This window comes from Canis aureus, chromosome 15, assembly GCF_053574225.1.
Source record: "Canis aureus isolate CA01 chromosome 15, VMU_Caureus_v.1.0, whole genome shotgun sequence".
In the NCBI taxonomy this organism is placed as follows: Eukaryota; Metazoa; Chordata; class Mammalia; order Carnivora; family Canidae; genus Canis; species Canis aureus.
The window spans coordinates 34,319,487-34,342,743 of record NC_135625.1 but is presented as its reverse complement, the minus strand read 5'-3'; the positions used below and the strand labels follow the sequence as shown (position 1 = coordinate 34,342,743).

The window sequence follows — 23,257 nt, the reverse complement described above, 5'->3', positions numbered from 1 at the left end:
ATCATAGCAGAGGAGAGGAGAAGCAGTTGATAAAATGTGCTCAGGTGGAACATACATCAGATGGAGCCCTTTGAGATGACTGGCATCAAACACTCCAAGACCGGCTGATGCTCAATCAGTTAACTTCTCCCTCAAAGTATCTTGACATGGTTATGAAATGCCTTACACTTCAATAAAAAGCTCTGAATTCCTCTGAAAAGTGAAACAGCATGAATAGAAAGGCTTGTACGGCTTTAAAAGTGAGCCCAATATAATATTGGTATTAAATTCTTAGAATTTCATGTTTCCTGAGGTTATCCTACAATATAAGAAATACCACAGGTTTAAGAAGAAACTCAACAGTACTTTTATGTGTTGTAGAAAGTTAAATTACAGAGAAAACAAACCAAAAGTAAACAGATGGAAGGAATGCCACTTGGGGTAAACAGACAACATGGGAAATCCTTCCTACACAGGAATTATAAAGGGCTGCAACAGACTCACTGGTGATGCGCCAGTGATGAATCTAACATGGTTGAAAAAGAAGAGTGGAGAGAAAAGGCTCAAATGTGGGGAGAGTGAAAGAGGGATGAAGTGCTGTAAGCACATGTCACCACTCTAATGTAGTGAAGGCAAAGATGTAGTTACAGCATGGGCCTATCATGCGTAATGCCTTTTCCCCAGTTGGCAGAAAAGCCTCTTTCATTGTGTCAATTACCACATTTATGCCAGCTGGCTGAGAAGAGGCCTATCCCTCAAATGAAAAACGAGTGCCCAATTTGATGTTGATACATAGAAAAAATAGAATGCTGATTCTTTCTGGGTTTAGCAAATCCAGAAAATCACTTCTGCTGGTACAACACAATAGTACCTGCAACTTTAGAGATCTATATTAAATGAGGATGGGAAGTCAGGCAAATCCTTGCTGACTACCTACCATATTTCCTGTTCTTTTCTAGATGCCAAGGAACAAGTTGATCAGGGTTTCTTATCTTGTGGAGCTTATGTCCTAATAATTACATAACAAAGCAAACAGAAATAAAGTGATATTTAATTTATATTGGCTCTTCAGGAAATAAGTGAAGAGGGGCTAAGATGACGCCAATTTGTCAACACTTCCCTTTCTTTGCTTGAGCAGACATTTGCCAAATCAATTATTGCATTCTCAGCTGCTGAGCCCTTCTCAACCCAGCACTCCCGACAGCCAGTAATAATTCATCAGTGTCAGCTCATGGAAACCTAAACCAGAGTTATCTTATATTTGCCACACATACCTACTTTTTCCTCTTATTTTCTTTACTTCCTTGTATTTCTTCTTTAATAATTGTGGAAAAATATGAAAATCCTCAGTAGTATTAGAGGAAACCAACAAGAGGGAGGGATGGTGGCCTCCTTGACCAGGGTTTTAAAAGGGATTTTGAAGAACCCAGGGATTAGATCCAGTCTTGTTCACAGCACTGGAATTTAAATCGAAAGCTGTGCCTCCAGGTGGTGGCCCCAAGGCCTGCTGTACAAACAGTTTTGTTCTTTTAAAAATTTTCATCATAGTGATCTTTTCTGGGAGGGTGTGGGGCTTTATTTTAACAACTATGACTAGTGTCTTAAAGACAGTACTCGGGTGCTTTTGCCATTGTCTTTGACCAAATAAGTGACTAGCCACTTACTTTTTTAGTGTTTTCCCTTGGCTCTCATCTTGCTAAGGCTGGTGAGCGGTTACCCTGCACACATTTCTTCGCCTGGATGGAATCTTGCCTCAGTGAATAGTACTCCCTTGTTACTGTCCCTTTGTGCCATTGCACAGATCATCTGGATGGTTCCTATTCCTTCTTCACCCTGTCTTCTGATTTTCATGGAATTGTGGATGCCTGATTCCATACTAAGCCTTTAAGCGAGTGCCTTGCTTGGATCTACAGAAACTACTTATCAAGGCCTCTTTCCTTGCTATTTCATTTTGACCCACTGCCTTACTTTCACGCCTGACTGCTCAGATTGCTTTTACTGCCACTGTCTGAGGCTACTCAGGTCTAACTACTCCTTACTACCCAAAGCCTAGTGCTAATGTACCTAGATTTCTTCTTTTCTTTTGAGTTACTTTCCATGCCTCCAAGAAAAAAAAAAAAAAGAAAAGAAAAAGAAGAAATTTCATGCAAATGAGATCCTGGATTATCTGCCTGCTAGTCAGAGCATTTCCATTTCTCTAAGCCTTTTAACTGTTTGGACTGCTGTGGTGTAAAGTACTGAGGATCATACACAGCCAGTATTCTAACACACTCCTGGGGCTCCTCTCTAATCCAATCAGATAGCACATAATCACTAAATACAAGTTAATTTCAATATTACCCAAAACAAAACATAATTAGAAGGGCAATGTGCTGTGAAAATTATCATAAAAAGCATTCAAAAGCCAAGTAGAAATGCATTTGAATTATCTATGGTTTAGGATTATTTGTGCCACTGTTCCTCTCCATTAGGGCAGAACCAGAGTTCACTTTAGCTATGATTTCATGGTCTATAAAAACAACCATTGAGAATTGGGTATGGACTGTGACTGTGTTCAAATATTTCACAAATCTTCTTCAATATCAACATTTACTCAACCTCCTTCTGATAGCCCATCTATGTTACTTCAGAGTAATACACATAGGTTATTCTCACTAGATATAGAATGTGCCAGATATAGTCAAAGGGAAAATGCAGTTTAGAGTTGGTTCCTAAGACTGAAATGTATTAAGCACCCCCTTTAAGAAGCACTGTGCAATGAATTGCAGTGGGGAAACTACGATAATGGATAATAGGAAAAATACCTCAAACACATGTTAGCACAATTTCAAATAATGGGACAAACCCAGCCTAGTTATGCTAAGGTGTCTCTTCTTAAATTGGAGCTGTTAAAGGTCTTCATATAGATGCCTTGAAATAGAAATTATGCATTTTTCTACAGACAGTTTTAAGAACAATGGTTAATGTCTCTAATCTTAATGCCTTTGCTGGATTACTGCTCCAGTAGTCAAAAGCAGGTCTAGGAAAGATGATTAGGCTCACCAAGTCTTTGTGGTTTAGGTCTCTAAATTCCTATACAGTAAGATGTAGGAATGTTGCAGAAAGCACAGGATTCAGGCTAAGTTACAAAAAGAAAAGAATCTTTCTCTCCTGTCATGATTTTTTAAAGGTGAAATATGAACATGATAAAAAAAAGGCATAAAAGTAAAAAAAGAGCAGAGTAAAAAAGTAAATCTCCCTTCCACTCCTAGAGAGACAGAATACAGACAATAACATCTTACTTAAAACCCATAGATCATTGATCATTCTTGCAATAAATATATTGAGAATCATAGCTCCTTGAAAACATAGAGCACTGTTTCACTTATTTGTTTGCATACATTTATTAAGTGCTTATATGTGACAGGCCTGATTTTTCTGGACATTTGCATTTTTCTGCTTTTACTTCTCTTTCTAGCAATAGTCACTTGCCTGTCCCGAGTAACTGCTGTTCACCATTCTTTAGAATCAGTTCTGTCTGTGGCCAGGAAAGACAGTAACAAGCTCTTGGCCAAAAGTTCAGCCTAAATCATTCTACCATTAGCCCCAGTTGGATCCTGCACTTTGACCTTAATGATGGAAATTTGTTGTGTACATCTTTGTCCCAGCTATGGGCTCTTTATTCAAATGTGTTGAAGTCAAAGCTTTCATAACTTAGCCACCAGAGTATCATATCATGTTAATCCCTATGAGCTCTGAAGCCAGATTGCTTGGGTAGGAACATTGACTCTCCTATTATCTGTGTGACTCTAGGCAAGTAACAACTTCTATGTGGCTTGGTTTCTTCATCTGTTGCATGAAAAGACCATTAGTACTCACTTCATACTTTTAGGACAAAAAAATAATCTCTCTTCAGAGATCCTTAGCACTATGCCTGGTATTATAAATCTAATCATGAAAAGTATTGAGGTCCAGGATTGCTCTTGAAAATCATTCAACTAAGACTAGAGTCCATCCATGAAATCTTAGCCTTATTCTAGAGTCCTTTCTCTGTATCATAAACCTCTCTGATAATGTTGATTTGCCTGTATCTCCAAATATGTCTACTTCATCTCTGCCTATCAGGGCACCTTCTTGTATCTTTCTAGACTTCCATGTTGTACAATTAATCTATCCTGCTGATTAGACTTCTCTTTCAGCCATTTTTTTTCTGTGCTTCGCCATGATGAACTTTAAGTCTGGTGGCATGTGGGTTTTGAAGCTAGATAGCTCCTGGTTGATATATCCTGCTGTCCATGCCAGAAGTCTGGGGTTCCATATGGAATCTACGCTCACTTGTCAGGCAACATCACAGCTGGCCAATGGTATGTTTAGGAAAGAGAATATGTAAGTTTGAAAAATCTGTTTCCTCTAATACATTTTCTACCCAGTATCAGTGATGTCAAACTTGTCCTTGGATAACATTCTAAACTAAATTGCCCAATTTACCTATAAAAATGGCATGACTGATTTTGAGGTTGGTTATGGAAATAAATTCTACTGCCAAGTTTTCTCAACTAATGACCTCCCCCGGCTTTGATAGTAGCCCATGGTTTACTAAGCTATAGATGGGGGATCCCTGATAGTGATAGTGGTAAGTATAATAAAAGCACAAACTGTTTCATTTTATTGTGTTTGACGGCTGGAAAGTGAAATTACAAAGTGTATGATTTTTTTACCACACTGAAAGGAGCCAAGAATAACACCTTGAAGGATGAAATGAGAGGTTTCTTTAGCAAAGAGAAGAAGTGACATACAATTGCCTGTTCTAAGGAAGCATTGACTCACCTTATGTTGATTTTGAAGGCCACCAACATATGTGAGAATATTGGGGTGTATAGACACCACAAGTTAATTTAAGTTAATGGCATAATGTCAATTATACAATAATTATTGGTTCTATTGGCTCACAAATTGTTAATATCTTATTTGTACCCAGAGGCACTGGGTACAATTATTCTAATGCAAACCAAAATTTAAAATTCAGATAGTCAAGATACTGAAATTAAAAAAAAGTAGTAATATAAAATCACAATATATCCATTTAAAACAGTGGAACAAAGTAATTTGGCTGATGCATTTTTTTGCCTGGAATATGAGGATAAGGAACTCGAGGATTCATGTCCATATTTTCTAATGAACCTACTGGTTCTTTGACGCAGCCTGTACTAGTTACAAGCTATGATCTATGTCATCACTGGTGATTACAAGAATTTTTAGGGATAATAGATAAATTGCAACCAATATGAAAAAATAAATCTCAGAATTTTTCTTTACATATTAAAAGAGAAAAAAATTCAATTAGAGATCTAGAACATCCCTGCAAATCAAATAATAATTGATGCTGGGAATATAAGAACAAGCAGTAACTTTTCAATCCTTTCTTACATTCTTCAGTCTCTACATATGTCCGCTTATACTTTTGTCTCTTTTCTCCTTTAAATATAAATGAACCTTTCCAAAGTTATATTGATTCTCTTAGAAAAGGTTTTAATACGCTAGGCTTAGTATGTCACCTCTTCTCATATAGATACAGCTTTGAAGCTTCAGGGAGAAAATAGATCTAAAAAGATGGCTGCTTTCCCAAAGTGCTTGAATGTAAGAGAAATGGCAGGCAACCCCAAGCTTACATCCAGCAGGCCTGGGAAGACACAGGACTTAAGTGAATTAGATATTGATTGCTTGGGTGTTTTTGAAATTCCTTTAATCTGAATTGGTTCCCTAGAGAAGGGATTGGATTTGGACGTCAAATGACAGTGAAAATAATTCTTGAAAATACAAAAATCTTAGTTTGAAGGTCCCTTATAAGTAATTTATTCTAAGCTTCAATTCTCTCCACATCCCATTTAGTGATTTTTCAAGCCATCATTGAGCACCTCTTCATAAGAAACATTAATTAATTTATTAACTAATGGGAGTAATTTGCAAGGTTGGAAAGCAAGGGCTCTTCACTAAACTTTGGTGATTCTATAAATCTTATTATTGGAAAATTATAAGCTCCCCTCCCCTTTTTGATAGCTATCCCTATGTGGTTTGAAGATGAATATGACTTTCAAAACTTCTTAGTAAAAAGCTTTGGGATTTCTTCTCACACACTCCAAAAATATATGCTGAAGTTGAGTGCCTCTGAGCAATTCCTCCATAATGTCCCTCTGGAATGAAACAGGAATAGGTAAAATATATGAATACCAAATCCAAACACAATATAACATTAGTGGAAGTCTGTTTCCTTGACTCATTTAATTGCATTACCTTACAAAGTGGTATATTGTTATGTATGTGTCTTATTTGTCACTATGCCTCATCAAAAGATATGGCCCTTTGCACAACTGAAAGTGAGCATTCTTACAGTTGTTTTTCAATCTTAGAGTACCATAGTTCCTAATTTACCCTTCATGTTTCATTTCACTAACATATTCAAATCTCATTTGGAAAAGCAAGTATATTCTCTTACTGTGAAGAAAAGCATCCATAATTTTGTTCTGAGTAAGAAATGTCCCTAGTGAAGCCAATACACATTGCTTCTTCCTTCTCTTATTCTTTATCATGCATTATCTCATTTGCTGCTCACTTCAACTTTGAGAAACAGGTACCATTATTATCTCTGCTGAACTGAAGAGGAAATGGAGGCTCAAAGAGGTCCTGTAAGTTGCCCAAGGTCACAAAGCTAGTAAATGGAAGAGCCAAGACCCCAAGGTCACACTCCTGGCCATGGCATCCCCTGAATATGTCAGTCAGTCATTCTGTTCTGTCAATTTGTATATTCATGGCTGAACAGAGGAGGTCAATATCTTACTGAAAAATAAGTAATATAACCCTCTTTCTTTTAGACTATATGAGTAGTCTAAAGACCACTCGTAGTCTACACAAACTGTTACATACAGAAGTGAGATACACTTTTGTAAAAGTTCAAAGAAATGTTTCAAATAAAGGATTTTTAGATGAGGGCAACAACTGAATTCATGTATAGTTAAGTAAACCTATTTCTTATTAATAATATATAAAGCAAGATATACTCACTTGAACAAACTTCTTGAACAAACACCTTTAAATTGAGGGTAAAGTTTTGGATTCTCTTCCAATCCTCTCAACTCTTCCAAAAGGAACAGCAAGGAAACTATGAGTGCTTTTTTGCTCTATTGTACTGACTTATAGTGACTCCCAAAGTGAAGCCTGTGTGTCTCCACCAATTTAAATAAACTATACTCTGCTATTCTCAGTAAAATATGTTACTTTTCATTTAAACCCACTCAAACCTTTCAACACAAACCATTTTCAAAAGTTTTGATTTTTGAAGCTATGAAAAAAATTCTAAGGACTGAAAATCATCTCTAAATTTTCACTGAGAGACACATTGTTACATACATACTAACTAGAAATAGCTAAAGCAAACATAAGATAAGTGATAAGCAAATTATAACTGCTTACAGGGAGAACAACCTTTTCTTATGATATTTATTAAACCTTACTGCAAAAGCATGTAAGTGTGTTTTTAGGCAAACTCCCTTGCCTAGATGGTGAGACAGTAGAGAAGGAGTCCTTAGGTGTTTGGGGCTGAGGTTTTCATTTAGAAAAGTTTTGATCATCAATTGAGTTTGAGTATAGTACTGTGAAAATTATCACTTCTTTGACAATGAATGAGCTACCAAAAGCAAATCTCTAGACTAGAAACCAAAATCATTCTGTAAGTTCCTAAAGAGATGAAAGATTTAGGGAAAATAGAGTTAATTATCCTGGAGCCTAATGTGACTCAAAAGAGCAGAATAAAATAAACTATGAGGCTTGATGATCAGGCTTCATAAGAGAGAGGAACTTTCCCTCAGCAGCTGCCCAAAGGCCATAGGAATTCAAAAGAGAAAAAAAAAAATAGAATTCAAAAGAGCTGGAAGAAATGGTTTAGAAGAAAGTGGATCTCCTTTATAACTTCCCTTTAGCATAATATCCCTGAGTGTTTAATTATCAGTCCTCCTCTTTTCTCATTCTTGAAAATTCATTTGTCCCCAAGGATTCAGCAGCCATCAAGGAAAACTTCAACCTTTATGAGGTTAGCCTGGAAGAAACCCACTCCAACCCTGTAAGTGTTAAAAGTAGCCAATAAGATTAATGGATCAGAGCAGTACAGATTTCTTCTCTTTAGAGATCCTCCACCTCACCTGTCATTAGTAAGCCTATTGGATCCACCCCTTCCTCTTGATTCTGTCATGTTTCATCTTAAATCTTCTTCCATGATTTCTCACTTGAATTAATTTGCAACACGGCCGTTGCAGATTTGTTTCTAAGGCAAATCTAATTATGTCATTTTCTATTCCCACTCACCTTCACAAAACCTGGGTCATCTGTACCCCTAAATCGTAGCTGACCATCTGGAATTATCACATTCTGGATTTGTTAAAGTGTCAGCAGGCTATTCTCAATATTTCAAAGAAGCTTAAAGATAGTCACGAACTTATCTGAATAAGGCTGTTAACCTTATTCAGTTATGATTAACCATAACTACTGGAATTATTACTCAATATGGTACCTGTTATTCTTCCTTGACCCATCAAGAAAGGATCAGGAGCTAGTCCGGTGTTCTGAGATTTTGAGCCTCTCCTTATTCAGCAATATGAGGCCAAGTTGACATTGCCTGATAACTTCAATCCACAGGCAAGACTAATGTAAGGATCCTTTAGGGCAAAAGCTATACTAATAATTCACTCTTGCGTTTCCAGAGCTCAGCACTGGAATAGAATAAGTACTTAATAGTTATTTGCTTTAATGTGTTGTGTTTTTTTTTTTTAAGAAATTCAACTGATGATTTTATATCTCTAATCAGATTGACTGTATTAGTCAATGCAAAATGGAGAAGATGATAGGAAATTTCAATTTCAATTTAAGTCCAATCTTTGTGCGGACAGAAAAACTGGGGTCTTGGATGGAAAATGCCAACAAGAAGTTTTTGGAAAAGTAAAGGCAGAGGCACTGGTATTTATTGGGCAACCAGAATTTGCTAGGCCCTGTCCCAGACAAATTAAATAAATGCCTTCTTTCCTCCTCACAGGCTGTGAGACGGTGTTTACATTTAAAAGATGTAAACAAAATAAGACACAGAGAGATTGAGCGATTTCCAAAAGTCAGAGAACAGCTAAGTAGCAGAAGCCAGGTTCCAACCACGTCTGCTTGACAGAAAGTCTATTATTCCACATGTTATTTTTGTTGTAGGGAACTAAATACCCACAATAACAACAAATCCAAATGACAGGCTTGCTAGTTCTAAGTCTGTTTAGAGTCCTAAAGGAATCTTGATGAATGAATCCAAGAGCTAAAAAATTAATAAGAACTGGATTGTATTACAGGCACACAATAACATGAAAATTTTTATTAATTACTCCTTTTATTTTAGGCTGTCCTAGAACTTCAAAAGACTTCACATATATAATGACAAAGCACATTTTCCCAAAGCTAGGCTCGTGTCTCTTTCCTGTGCAGATTTCCACTAAGACACATGGCTCAAGTCAACACCTCAGAAGCTTCCTGCCAACGCAAGACTGTCTCCATTTAGAGCAACAGTAATGTCACTACATTCTCCGCATAGGAAGAATGCTCAAAATCCTGCATCTATCGCCAGCAAGCCCACATCTCTGTGCCCCATGACCCAGCAGCTTGTGACAAATTTAAAAAATGTAATAGAGTCAAAGAAAGAAAAAAGAATGGGAGGCATTGAGCTTGATAAGGTGTATGCCCGAGGGCCATGCTTTTTAAGTTACAGTAGAGGAGGAAGTAACAACATATTACCTGACGTAATTACTGTCATAATTTATTCCTGTTATAAATTATCCTGAGTATCATAAAGTATAGTAAATCACTGTTGTCATTTATCCCAAATTTATTCCTATCCTTTCATATGTTCTATTCTAATTTTAGTCTTTTAATTCTGTTTAGAAACACAAACAGGTTTTTATTAGATGTTCATTTCATTTTCCTATTATCTTCAATCGGAACTTTTAGTATATTGCATTCTGGGATGTATGCCAATTCCACATGTACTTAGGGATATATCTGTTTCTGTATCTATATATAGATATATAGAGATATATAGTCTCTATTGCCTTGTGCATAGGTATTAAACTAGATGACAGAGATGATAATGATTTCATCATCCTGAGAAAAGAGGCAGCAGTCCCCTCCAACTAAATTCCCTGATTTACCCTCTCTGAGGTAGTCAAGTCACATCTTCTCCAGACCCTTATGATCTCTAATGAGATGGAAATGGTGTGTTCCCTCTATAAATAAGTAGATGAGGTGATGGAATATAGAGAATATAGTCCATGAACACAGAGGGAACACTTTCCTACTGTGGACCTGGGCTGTCCCATAGGGGAGCCACTGGCCCAGTATGTCTATTGCTCACTTGAAATGTGCTTACTGGATAAATACTCACTAGATTGTATTTAATATGAAAAAAATCTATATAATATCTCACTAATAATTTTGTAGTAATTACATATAGAACTGATAATTTAGGATAAAATTATATTTTTGAAACGTGGCTGTTAGAAAGTTAAAATCACATATGTGGTTCAAATTATTTTTCTGTTGTTTAGTGCTGTTCCAGACATTCTGATGCTCTGAGCTCTAAAACAAGTTGGATAGAGTGGATCATGGTAGTGACAGGTAATGGAAGAACTTTAAAAAAAAAAAGCAGATCAGGGAAGTGTGGGACTCATGGTCGAGGCCCAGTGAACCACAGATGGCAGGCTTATTGTCTCTGATTCATGTAGCAAGCAGGTGATTATGTGAGGGCAGGCTAACATGTAGGTATGTGTGTGTCACACTAAAAAATGCCTATAGGTCTCATTTCACCCTCCTCAGGATCCCCTTTACAAAACGGGCCAAAAATAAGACCAAACAAAAACTTTAGTGATGTGAATTGGCCAGTGTAAAAATCCTAGAATTTTCTAACAATGAATCCCCATTTATTTTTACACAAAAGAATATTTTGGCATTTGGGAAATTTGGCAACTCCCTATCGCGTTTAACGACTAAATCCGCACAGCCAATATTCTCCAAACCCGAGACTTTTTTGTTCATTTCTCCCTGTATAAATAATAAGATTTGGCTGGTTCTCACCAGGGGACTGAATAATCAAAATTCATGCCTATTCTCCAAACCTCATATTAGCCAATAGTTTCAGTAACATCAGCTAACACAGAAATAGTATAATGGCTTGAATTTCAGCTAATTTTAGATCTTTTATATACCCAATGGTTGTAAAGTCATTAGCCAGAGAGCATGAAGCCAATGCAGGAGAAGAAGAGTGGAGACCTCAGTCATATGGATCTGGGTTCAAATCTCAGCTCTGTTGTTTAGAAGAATAACCATCATTATCATTATAGTACTTTGAAGGATTTCGTGAGGATTAAATTAAGTAACACAGATAGAACACAGTGCCTGGGGCATAGAAGACTCTTTTTTAAGATTAATTACTTTCTTCCCCATTATAAAGTAGTTCTGTATCTATATATTCACATTACACTATGTTTATCAACACTGAGTCTCTTTTAAAATGCTGGGATTGAGGAAGTCACAATTATGGGCCACTTTATCAGCTCATTCAGTTATTTAAGAAATTTGATTTTCATAATTACAGAAATAATGAATATTGCATAAGATGAAGCTACAGAGCTTTTTCTAGGGTTGAGACTTTAAGTTTAAACATATCCTCAAAAACAGCTGCCTGCTTCTTTCTATTTGGAGCTAGGAAAGAACAGCAAATAACGGGAGAGTCACTTATTTCCCAGAGTTACAAGGGCTCCCTGCCTTGTGAGATTCCATTCCTTTCAAATCACAGACAGCCCAGATGTAGTACCTCGTCTCCACCTCTCTTAAGACCTCACTTATTAGTCAATAGTGCTTTTAAGTTAGCTCAACGAAGAAAAAAACAGTAAATTCCCAAGTGGAGCATGGCTCTAATTTTCCAACCTTCCCTTTCTTTTTTCTTAGGAAATGGACTCTAGCATGTTTTCCAGTCTATGACTTTGAAACTTGTATATGCACTGTTTACTTATACCAGCTTCTCAATAGAAGCATGTAAGGATCTGAACTGCATACCTGAAAAATCCTTCAGTGTTCCTTACTACTCTGCATTGTTGCTTGAAGGGGATCCTATTTCTTTCATAGATTTCACCTGATTCATTTTATCCTAATCCACTTTAATATTTATTTTTATAAGATTTAATAGTATTAAGGGCCCAATAATTTAAATTTTTCTGTAAAAAATATCAGTGGTTTTTATTCTTTTCTTCCTATTGATTTTTATTCTCTTCTTTTCCCTTTCTTATCCTGCTCTTTTTTCTTTTACGTCCCCTCTCCTTCTCCTGTGATAAGAAATATTCTCCCCTAGTATACAAGAACTTCCATCCTACCTTTGAATTGAGCTGCTGAAAAAAGTACTTGAGTTTGAAGCCAGTGCAGGCCATTGGCTCCAATGCTCAAAACACCCAGAGACCTTAGTTCAAAGTTGTGAATTGGTGAATCTCTAGGGGCAATCTGTCTAGTCAAGGAAAATATGCTTAAGCTCCACAGATCCAATAAAATACATACAGAGAATAGTCATTCCATTTTCACAAAGCCATCTTTGCCACTTCTAACTCTGTGTAAACCTATGTGGGACTAAGTGACATATGGTAGTCCTCCTTATCTGAGGTTTTTTTTCCTACAGTTTCAGTTACTCATGGTCAACCATGATCTGGAGGCAGATGATTCTTCTTCTGACATGGTATCAGAAGATTAATAGTAGCCTATAGCTACAACATACTGCCTATGCCATTCACCTTACTCCATCTTATCACATAGGCATTTCATCATCCTACATAACAAGAAGGGTGAGTATAGTACAATAAAGTATTTTGAGAAAGAAATCCCAATCACATAACTTTTGTTATAGCGTATCATTATATCTGCTCTATTTTATTATCAGTTATGGTTGTTAATTGCTCATTATGTCTAATTTACAAATTATACTTCATCACAGGTAAGTATGAAGGGGAAAATATCAATCTATAGTGCAAGTAATTTAAAATAATTTAATTAATGGAGCACTCACCACATATGCTATGGTTTGTATGGAGGTTGAGCCATGGAAGGGTTTGGTACAAAACACTCCAATGAATACTTTCTGGGAATCTACTAGTGTATTGTATGTAGGAACCCTTAAACACATTTTCTTCTAACAACATGAAAATATTTTAAGTGTTCTTTCTTCCTAAGAAATTATAAAATATATTTCTGAAGGAATATAACCTTTTTTCAATCTCTCTCTACAGTAAAAGCTTTATTACTCCATGTGTTCCTCACTTGGCTGCAGACTATGTGACAGAGGCAATTCACTTCCCTCAAGTCAGTTCAGCCTCTACATAGGGGTTGGAATAGAGGATTGTCCCAAATCCATGACAAGGTCCATTTCAACTCCATGACAGTGATTTTGTAACTATATGAGTAGGAAGTGGAGACAGAAAGATGGATACCTGTCAAGCAAATTTCATGGCTTTATGGATTAATGTTTTGGTTTTGGTTTTGTTTGTTTGTTTTCTTCCCAGTTGGTCTCCCTCTCTAGGTTAAAGATACTAGTGACCTTTCATTAGGTCTTGCTATTTAACAGACAACGGCTTAACAGTTCTTATTAGCCATGTTTTTCACAGATGAAAATACCGAGGTACAAGTTAAGAAACCTTTCCAAGATCCCAAGATTACAGAGCGAATAAGTCCACAACACTTTATAAGACCTCTGTTTACTTTATCCCATTACTTCATTATCACCTTTTTTCACTTCTTGATGTTAAACTTTCTGAAGTGCTTCCTCTTAATGAAGCCCCAGTGCCAAGCACCACACCTGGAAGAGTTGAGGAATTCAATATATATTGAAAACATCTGAGAAGACAGAAATTGCCTTATTTGTGAAAAATTTAGGCATTTTATATACTGAAAATAACTTAAAAAATCTACTTATATATTGCTGAGTGGACTAAGGATCTGGACCTCATAGTGAATGTTCTTGTTTCTAATCTGACAGATCCATAAGCTAATGGTAAGGAAAGATGCTGTATCTTTGGTTCACAGACACAGCTATTTCTTTACCTGTGTCTATGTTTTGTTAAGTTAGAGAAATTTCTCTTCATTTTAAGCTTATCATAATTTTTAGCCAAATGCCTCTACCAGTTTTGGTCTCTGCTACCTTACCTTTTTTCTCCCAACATTATTTCTCCCAACATTTCTCCCAAATTTTGAACATTCCACAAAGTTAAAATAATTTTATAAATAATGCCCATGTTCCCACATCTTAATTCTACCATTAACATTTTACTATATTTGCTCTATTCACATTCGCCCATTTACCTATCCTTCGATTCATTCATTAATCTATCTTATTTGTTGAAGTATTTCAAAATAAAATGCAGACATCTTTCCATTTCTGTTAAATACTTCAACATGTGTAGCTATGCTACATTATTTTTTATAGTTACATGAAATCTTTGTATATAGCATTTCCTATTGAATCACAAAATGTAAACTCTTTTTATTTCCTATAGATTTGGGGAGTCATTTCCTATTGAAATTGAAGTTTCAAATCTACAAATTTTTGCCTAATCTAGAAGAAAACAGGTTAGACAGTAGGGGAAGAAGAATCAAAGACACAAACATTTTCAAATCCATAAAACTGTTGAGTAAATGTTGTATAAAATTAAAATTCCAGTCTTTATTCTTCTTTCAAGGAGACGGTGATAATCATATTAGCTTTTGCTTCACAATTTTATAAATTGACAAATGACAACATAGTATATTAGATCATTAGAACATTATTACTGAGATATAAGTCCACAAGTTTTCTCTAGGGAAGGCTACCATGACATTTTTCAGTCTGGATCAAGTGTTTGACAAGGGCAAACCTCCAGGTGTATTATCCACCTGTTCTTTAGATGCCAGCTCATAACGGGCATGAGGCCAAGGTAGAAAATAATACAAACAGTAATTTTCAGAGTTAATGATCTAAAATAATTATAGCAAATGTAGCAGTTGTTTGCAAGTTGTTTGGCAAACCTAAAAACCCAGTGAGGGAAGAAAATTTATCTAAACCCTTTAAATAATCTTGTTAAGTCACAAAGTCAGGTAGTACTTTTCCTACCTCAGTGCCATGCTGCTCTATCTGTTCTGTCAGAAATACTCCCTCCCTAGAGAAAGGACCCATTCACTGTATCATCTGAAGCAACAAATGATGCTTCTTGCTTCCCACTCCTTCCCAGCAGAGGCATTTCCTCTGTTCATTTCTCATAGTAATTGTTCACATGTCAATTATTGCATTTATGATTTGATTTATAATGAGTTCATTACACGTACGTCTGTTCCATTATTAGTGCACTGCCCCTTCTTCATTTTAGAAAATGCCAATCATGATACTTGACTTCTAGTAGGTACTCAAGGAATGCTGAGTAAATTAAAGTCTATATCAAATCATTTCATGCCGGTTGGTATGGAGGAGACATTCTGCGGTATTCCTTCTGAGAATCTGTTGATCAACTAAAAAGAAAAAAAGCATAGCTCAGCAGCAGACAGTAGTAAAAGCTTAGAATCTGGAACTCCACACAAAACTGCATAAACAGCCTGTTTCTCATTGAATCCAAAAATTAATAGATCCTGGTTGAATCACAGGTCACCACTGAAATACAGGGCTATTTAAGAGGAATTTTTATCTGGATAAAAGCATATTTTAAGAGAGCTCCTTCTTTGACAGAAGGGCAAAAATTATTTTACAGAAGATAAGATTTAGTTTTTATGTCATGCCATTCTTTTGATCAAAAAGATGTTCTCTGCTTTCCGTATTCTTTTTTAACTTAGCACATCCTACTTCCTACTATGTTTGAAAATGGGAACTTCGATGGCAAGGAAAGCATGCTCATTTTGCTTACCATCCCAGGGGAAGTAGCACTATGGGCCCATGCCATACTTGGCAACTTCTTTCTCCTCATCAATTTATCAGAACAGGTTTCCTAGCAAGACAATGACACTGCTTGCATTTCCCCAGCAAATTTATCAGCTCCTGTCATTATAAATCTAAATTTGGATATTTTTAGCTGGACTAGGAACAGAACAGTTCTCCCGAGACTCAATGTCAATGCTGCTGTATGAATCAGCCCAGCAAAAAGATGCAGAGCCGCAATCTCAGAGTCATTGTGTTTTGATTTTTTTTTCCTGGAGCAGGGATCACCTCCTTGGCTCATTGCCAGAAATGCTTTGTAGGCTGCTCCAGCTCACAGGGCCTGAGCAATGCTCTGTCTCCATTTGGCAATGCAATATACAGCACAGCTGAACCACCCCACCGACTTTTCCTTGACTGATGATTGCTCAGGTGAAAAGGGAACCCTCTGAAGGGAAGATGATGAGGCCTCAAATAATGCATACCCAAACTCAAAGCATGAATGAAGTACATGAGGGAAACACACAGCTCCAGAGGGGAAAAGCCAGCCTCAAGTGCATTTCAATCTGGAACTCTTTTATTTTTACAGCTATTTTTCCAACTTGCCCAATGAGCAGAGGAAGATAGGAATTACAACAGTCTCACACAATTCTTTCAACCTGACAAATGAGCAAAATATTACCATAAAGTTACTAGGAGGATTAATTGTCACCAAGTGCCGTGTGCCACCTTACCTGAATCATTCTTATTTTTCAAGACTCAGATTTGAGGCAGTTTCAGTACAAGTCAGTTTGGAAAGTGATTTTCACAGTGTCCTTTCTTCATATTTCTGTTGTTTTCTCAGTTATTAAAACACCATACTGACACTGGAGAGGCCAAAGTGCCCAAGGCTGATAGAATGTTAGGATGTGAATGGGAAAAGCAAACACAGGCTGTGTTTTTACTGCTTTCTCTGGAGTTGTCCCAGACGTGGAAGGCATACACCGTAAGGACAGAAAACACGTAACTTAGAATTTAACTTACACAGGATGATAGAAATTATTCCCAGTTAACCGGGGAGCCGAGACACCCAAAAAAACAAAAACAACTAAAAAGTGAGAAGAATACACAGTATTAGAGAACTTGACTGGTTGACTCTAGTTTTGCCTGGTTCAGAAGCAAAAGGCTGGAGGGGATCTTTATTGACCATTCTAGGTGCCACTTTGCCAAACTGTTTGATTCTTCCCAGTATTTTTTTTTTTTCTCAGTCCGTGGGGAAAAAGTGACTGTAGAAAGCTGCTTCAATGTCAACTGAATCTAGGAAACAGTCCTCCTTTCAGATTTGTTCCCATTATCACCTCTAAATTCCCAAAGCAATCTGATATAGCATATCCAAAGGGTTCATAGATTATGGATCCAAAGGCTACATAAAAAGACATAGAAACTTTTTGGAGATAACTTCAGGAAATCTCAGGCACAATAACAGGCACTTTTAACCTTCAACTCTGTTTATATTTTCCACTATGGACAATTATCTTTTAAATTCATTCTCCTCTCTTCCCATCAAGGTAGTCTCTACTCTAGCTTGAGCCTTTCTGAAGTATTATGGCAGCACCTTCATGATCACTCCTTTTATTTCCCTCTTCCAAACCTTTATCTATTCACTGAACTTTCATTTTGTACCACCTGGACATTGGTGGTGGAGTGGCAATGGAGACCGGGCAAACTTGAAAGACGGGGTATTGGAGAGGTAGAATAGCCAAGACTTATAGCTGGATAAGGTGAGATTTTTATGTGAGGATAAATGAGGAATCACAGATGATTTCCAGTTTTCCTGGGCAACTTGCCTGATGATGGAAAATAATGGAAGAAGAAGAAATTGAGATAGAAAATAAGAGCTCTGGGCAGCCCCGGTGGCTCAGCAGTTTAGTGCTGCCTTCGGCCCAGGGTGTGATCCTGGAAACCCAGGATCAAAACATGCATCGGGCTCCCTGCATGGAGCCTGCTTCTCCCTCTGCCTGTGTCTTGCCTCTCTCTCTCTCTGTCATGAATAAATAAATAAAATCTTAAAAAAAAAAGAAACTAAGAGTTCCCATTTGTATGAACTCACTTGAGATATCTTAAAATATTCAAGGCATTTCATACATTTACAAACATGAATCCATAGTCTTCACCATACTGCCCAAAAAATACATGTTGTCAATAAGGTTTAAAACCTCAGGCATGGGGCAGAAGCCAGAGGCAAGAGAAGGACCAGAATTCAAACTAAAATGCTTCAACTGTGAGAAGTTAAGCAGAGGAAGAGATACTATAAAATGGGAAGGGATAGCTAATGATTTCAGAAGAAACACAGGATAATATGGCATAGAAAATGTGTATCCCTAAAATTCAGGTTAAAATCCTAATGCCCAAAATGATGGTATTAGGAGGTAAGGACTTTGGAAAGTGATAAAGTCATGAGAGTAGAGCCTCATGAATGAGAATACTGCTCTTATAAAAGAGACCTCACAGAGCTCCTTCACTCCTTCCACCATGTGAGAATACAATGAGAAGTGTGTGATCAGGAAGAGGTTCCTCACCCAACCATGCCAGCACCTTGCTCTTGGACTTCCAACCTCCAAAACCATGAGAAATAAATTTCTGTTGTTTACAAACCACCCAATCAGCAGGCCTTTGTTACGACAGCTTGACTAAGACAGGAAAAAGGAGAGAACATCATTTCAAAGAGGGAGTGGTCAATTGTAGTGAAAGCTGCTAAGAAATCCAGTGAAATGAAGATATTGTATTTGACAATATAAAGGGAACTGATGACCTTGTTTAATGATTTTATGGCAGTGGCAGTGGCAGAAGCAGACTGAGTGGGTTGAAGAGAAAATGGGAGGTAAAGAAGTAGACATGATTAACGGAGACAATGTTTTTCAACAGACTTAGCTAAGAGAGGGAAAGGGGGCATCTGGGTGGCTCAATGGTTGAGCGTCTGCCCTTAGTTCAGGTCATGATCCTGGGATCCTGGGATAGAGTCTGTCATTAGGTTCCCCACAGGGAGCCTGCTTCTCCTTCTTCCTATGTCTCTGCCTCTCTGTGTCTCTCATGAATAAACAAATAAAACCTTTAAAAAAAATAAGAGAGGGAAGAAAAAAATGAGATAGCTAGAGGGAGATATGGGAATAAGGAAGAATTTTATCAACATGGGAAGTACATAATTTATCGAGGTCTCAGTTTGTTCATCTACAAAATAGGTAAAATAATAGGACCTAACTCATGAGTTTGTTGTTAGGATTAAAGAAATAAAGTGTGGGGGATCCCTAGGTGGCGCAGCGGTTTAGCGCCTGCCTTTGGCCCAGGGCGTGATTCTGGAGACCCGGGATCGAATCCCACATCGGGCTTCATCGGGTGCATGGAGCCTGCTTCTCCCTCTGCCTGTGTCTCTGCCTCTCTCTCTCTCTCTCTCTCTCTGTGACTATCATACATAAATAAATAAAAATTAAAAAAAAAAGAAATAAAGTGTGTATGTGTGTGGGGGAGTGCTGGGGGACTGGTGGCTCAGCTGGATAAGTGTCCAACTCTTGAGGTCAACTCAGGTCATGATCTTGGGGTCATGAGATTGAGCCCCAGGTTGGGCTCTATGCTCAGTATGGAGTCAGCTTGTCCCTCTCCCTCCCCCTACTTGCTTTCTAATATAAACAAATAAAATCTTAAAAGAAAAAAAGAATGTGTGTGATATGTGTGTGATATGCTTAGCACAGTGCCTGACATATAGTATTTAATAAATATTAGATACTATTGTCATAATCTTTTACTGTACTTTGTTCAGATCTATGTTATGACACAGCACATACCATTATAGTTATGTTTTCCTCTAAGTTAGTTGGAAAACATAATAATCACATAACAAATTTTTGTTGAACTGAATTGCAATCAAATGGAATCAAGAGAAATAAAAAAATGCAAACAGTACAACTAAGTAAAGAAAAAAAGTCATTTGAATTCAACTGGAGGGGCCAAGTCCTCTCAAGACTTTTGGTTCAAATCTGACCTTGTCTCATCAATAGCACACCCTGTTAGGGGCAAGGAAAAGGCTGGTGGCATGAATCACCATGTAGGCAGCCAAGACACCTCTCATTTAGATTTATGAATGTTATATTCTTTATTGACTCTCAGAAGAGTTTCTAATCAGAAAGATTCCAAACAGGTTTCAGCCATCTCATTAGGACACAGGAAATTGGATAAAGAGGATAACCTCTGAAATCCTCCCTTAGTCATTGATCTTTGGGAAATTAGCCCTCAATGGCTTAGATCGCTTTGCAGATTATAAACATGTCCAGTAAATATGACCTCCATCTAGATTTGCCCAGCAATTGCAACAGCATTTGGCAGCAGAGAAAATGCCTGCCAAGATCCAAGCAGCTGTAGCAGGTGCTGTAAATCAATGCAGGATACTTACATGGTTCTGTATTCCATCGGGGCTCAAAGCCTTCCAAGTAGATTATCTGCATAGATTTCAGGGTGGCAAAGTGGCATTATAAACACACAACTCCCATATCCATTTTCTTTCCATTTACCTGAATGTCAGAGTTGTTGAGCAAGAAAACGACACTGTTCAACAAGGAAAAGCTCTACAGCTAAAGTGGGAGACACATTTCAATAAAAAAAGGGCTCAAGAACAATGAAAATGGTAAGAAAAGGAAAGAAAGTTAAAATATATGATGCTTTGGTAAATACACTATATTTGCTTTATGGAAATATATTTTACACCCATTTATGTATATGAATAATGAGAGTGTTTATATACACATTCCAATTCCCAAAACCTCTATCGTTTTTTTCAGTATATCTAGTAATAATTTAAGTCAGAGTCAAAGGATTCACAGCATTTTTTTTTATTCTTTTTTTTTTAATTTATTTTTTATTGGTGTTCAATTTACTAACATACAGAATAACCCCCAGTGCCCGTCACCCATTCACTCCCACCCCCCGCCCTCCTCCCCTTCTACCACCCCTAGTTCGTTTCCCAGAGTTAGCAGTCTTTACGTTCTGTCTCCCTTTCTGATATTTCCCACACATTTCTTCCCCCTTCCCTTATATTCCCTTTCACTAGCATTCTTTACTAAATCATATTTCTGTGCTTGAGTGGCATGTGGCTGAATTGATCAGTATTTAATATCATGAATGTGTGTGTTTGTATAGTGTTGAATTGACAAAAAGGCAAATGGGAGTAGGTGAACACGATTTGGCCAGTCGGTTTGTACAGTGAAAAGAATCTCTGAGCCAAAGGAATATAACTTCTTCTCCATGACTCTTTCTTAGATTCTCTAAGAGAAAACAATAATGATAATAATAAAAACAATGTATCTGAAGACTGGAAGAAAAAACAATGGTAACTGAATATTGAAAAAAGGTTATATACTAAATTGCATACATTCTTTTGTAAAAAAAAAAAAAAGCACAAAATATTGTTTGAATTTAGCTTATAATTACAGAAGCAGAAGTTAGATCCATATTTACTACTTGAGGAAGAGGAACACAGCCTCAGTGAAAATGGATTGGTTTCAAGGCCAAATCTAACTCTTACAGGTATCTTATTCCTCTTCATTTAAATGAAGAAAAGTGGGGTTCTTGGGTGGCTCAGTTGATTAAGCATTTGACCCTTGATCTCAGTTCAGGTCTTGATCTTGGGGGTTGTAAGTTCCATGCTGGGCATGGAGCCTACTTAAAAAAATGTTGGGGCACCTGGCTTGCTCACCTGGTAGAACATGTGATCTTGATCTGGGGGTTGTGAGTTTAAGCCCCACATTGGGTGTAGAGATTACTCAAAAATAAAATCTTAAAAAAAAATAAGTGAAGAAAAGAAAAATCAGGATGCTATTTATACATTTGGGCAGTTATGTCACACACAAAGAAATCTGGTCTAACATGTCAAAGGTCCTTAAAAGGAGTCTATGTTCTGCCCTCCCAGTAGTGTGCCCAGGTATGGGTTGCATCCTTCTGGAGGGGTCATCTCTTTCTAATGCTAATGAAAGTACCTTATGGATTAGTAGTGTACCTGAAAACACTTGCCCTTCAGGATTGTTATATAATCATAAAGAGTAATACACACTACACAACATGCAACATTGACAGCACATCACAGATCTTTTCTAAATATAATATAACTATGGTTGTTATTCAACTTAAAAAGATCTATTCATTTGATTTTACAACATAAGTTAGATATAAATCATCATCATTCAAAATCAGAGACAACTGCTGAACATCTGGAAAGATTATTGTTAATTCCTGTTAACTGCACATGCCTATGTGGATGTTTTGGGCCTTCCATATGCCTTCAAGGTTTTAAAAAAAATTTTTTTTAAGATTTATTTATTTATTTGAGAGACAAAGAGCAGGGTGGGGAAGGGGAAGAAGGAAAGACAAAGAGAGAATCTTAAGCAGACTTCATGCTGACTGCAGAGCCTGACGCAGGACCTGAGCCAAAACCAAAAATCAGACACTCAACTAAATATGCCACCCAGGCGCTCCTGCCTTCAATATTTTAAAACAATAATAAATTGAGGAGAAAGCAGAGTGAACATGTACACTGTCACAGAGAGCTTCCCCTATCCAGAGGATAATGGAAACTGTCACTAAAACTTGGATTTAGTACAGGATAAATGCTATCATACAAACCAAATGAATTTTTAGATAATTATAAAGTGGTGCAGGAAAAGCACACACACATTATATACAGTCACTTGGATATAATAACAGGGCACTCATAGAGGGAATTACATGAAACACTGGCCAAAAAACCCAAAAATATGAAATAAAATAATGGTCATTGAGCTGTGGGGGAAGTCTAGAGAAATTCCACAGATGTGTGAGTAAGGTCCCCTCTTCTGTTTATTCATCTGTATTAATGATCTTTAGAATGTAGTAAACAGTATGTAATGAAATCTGCAGACACAGCAAGCTGGGGAACTTTGCAAAACATCAGCAAGGACAAAGAAATAATACAGATGGTCTAAGAGAAGTTACAGATCTTGGGATCAAATAGCAAAACGAGAGTCAGGTTGGGAAAAGGCCAGCTAGGGGAAAATGAATGAAAACACAGATATCCACAGGGGAAAAAATGTGGAAAAGATGTCTTCTGAGAAGGACCCATTGGAAAAGAGCTGAAGCTAGATAGCAGCCACCCTCCAGGTGAATTTGTGCTCCAAAATGGCAGCCCAAGTGGAAGAATTACTTTGAACTAAAGATGGAAAGACATCACAGTAGAAAGAGGTACAAGTATTTCTCTCTACTAAATTCTCAAGTGGCTGCACCTGGAATACTACTTTTGGTATAGAGGAATCT

General features: G+C 37.1%; 1 protein-coding gene across 9 annotated transcripts in view; it reads right to left on the bottom strand.

The window, feature by feature from the left end:
- NRG1 (neuregulin 1) overlaps positions 1 to 23,257 on the bottom strand; it is a 1,069,619-nt gene that overhangs the window by 725,258 nt on the left and 321,104 nt on the right. The gene's annotated exons all lie outside the window — the stretch shown is intronic.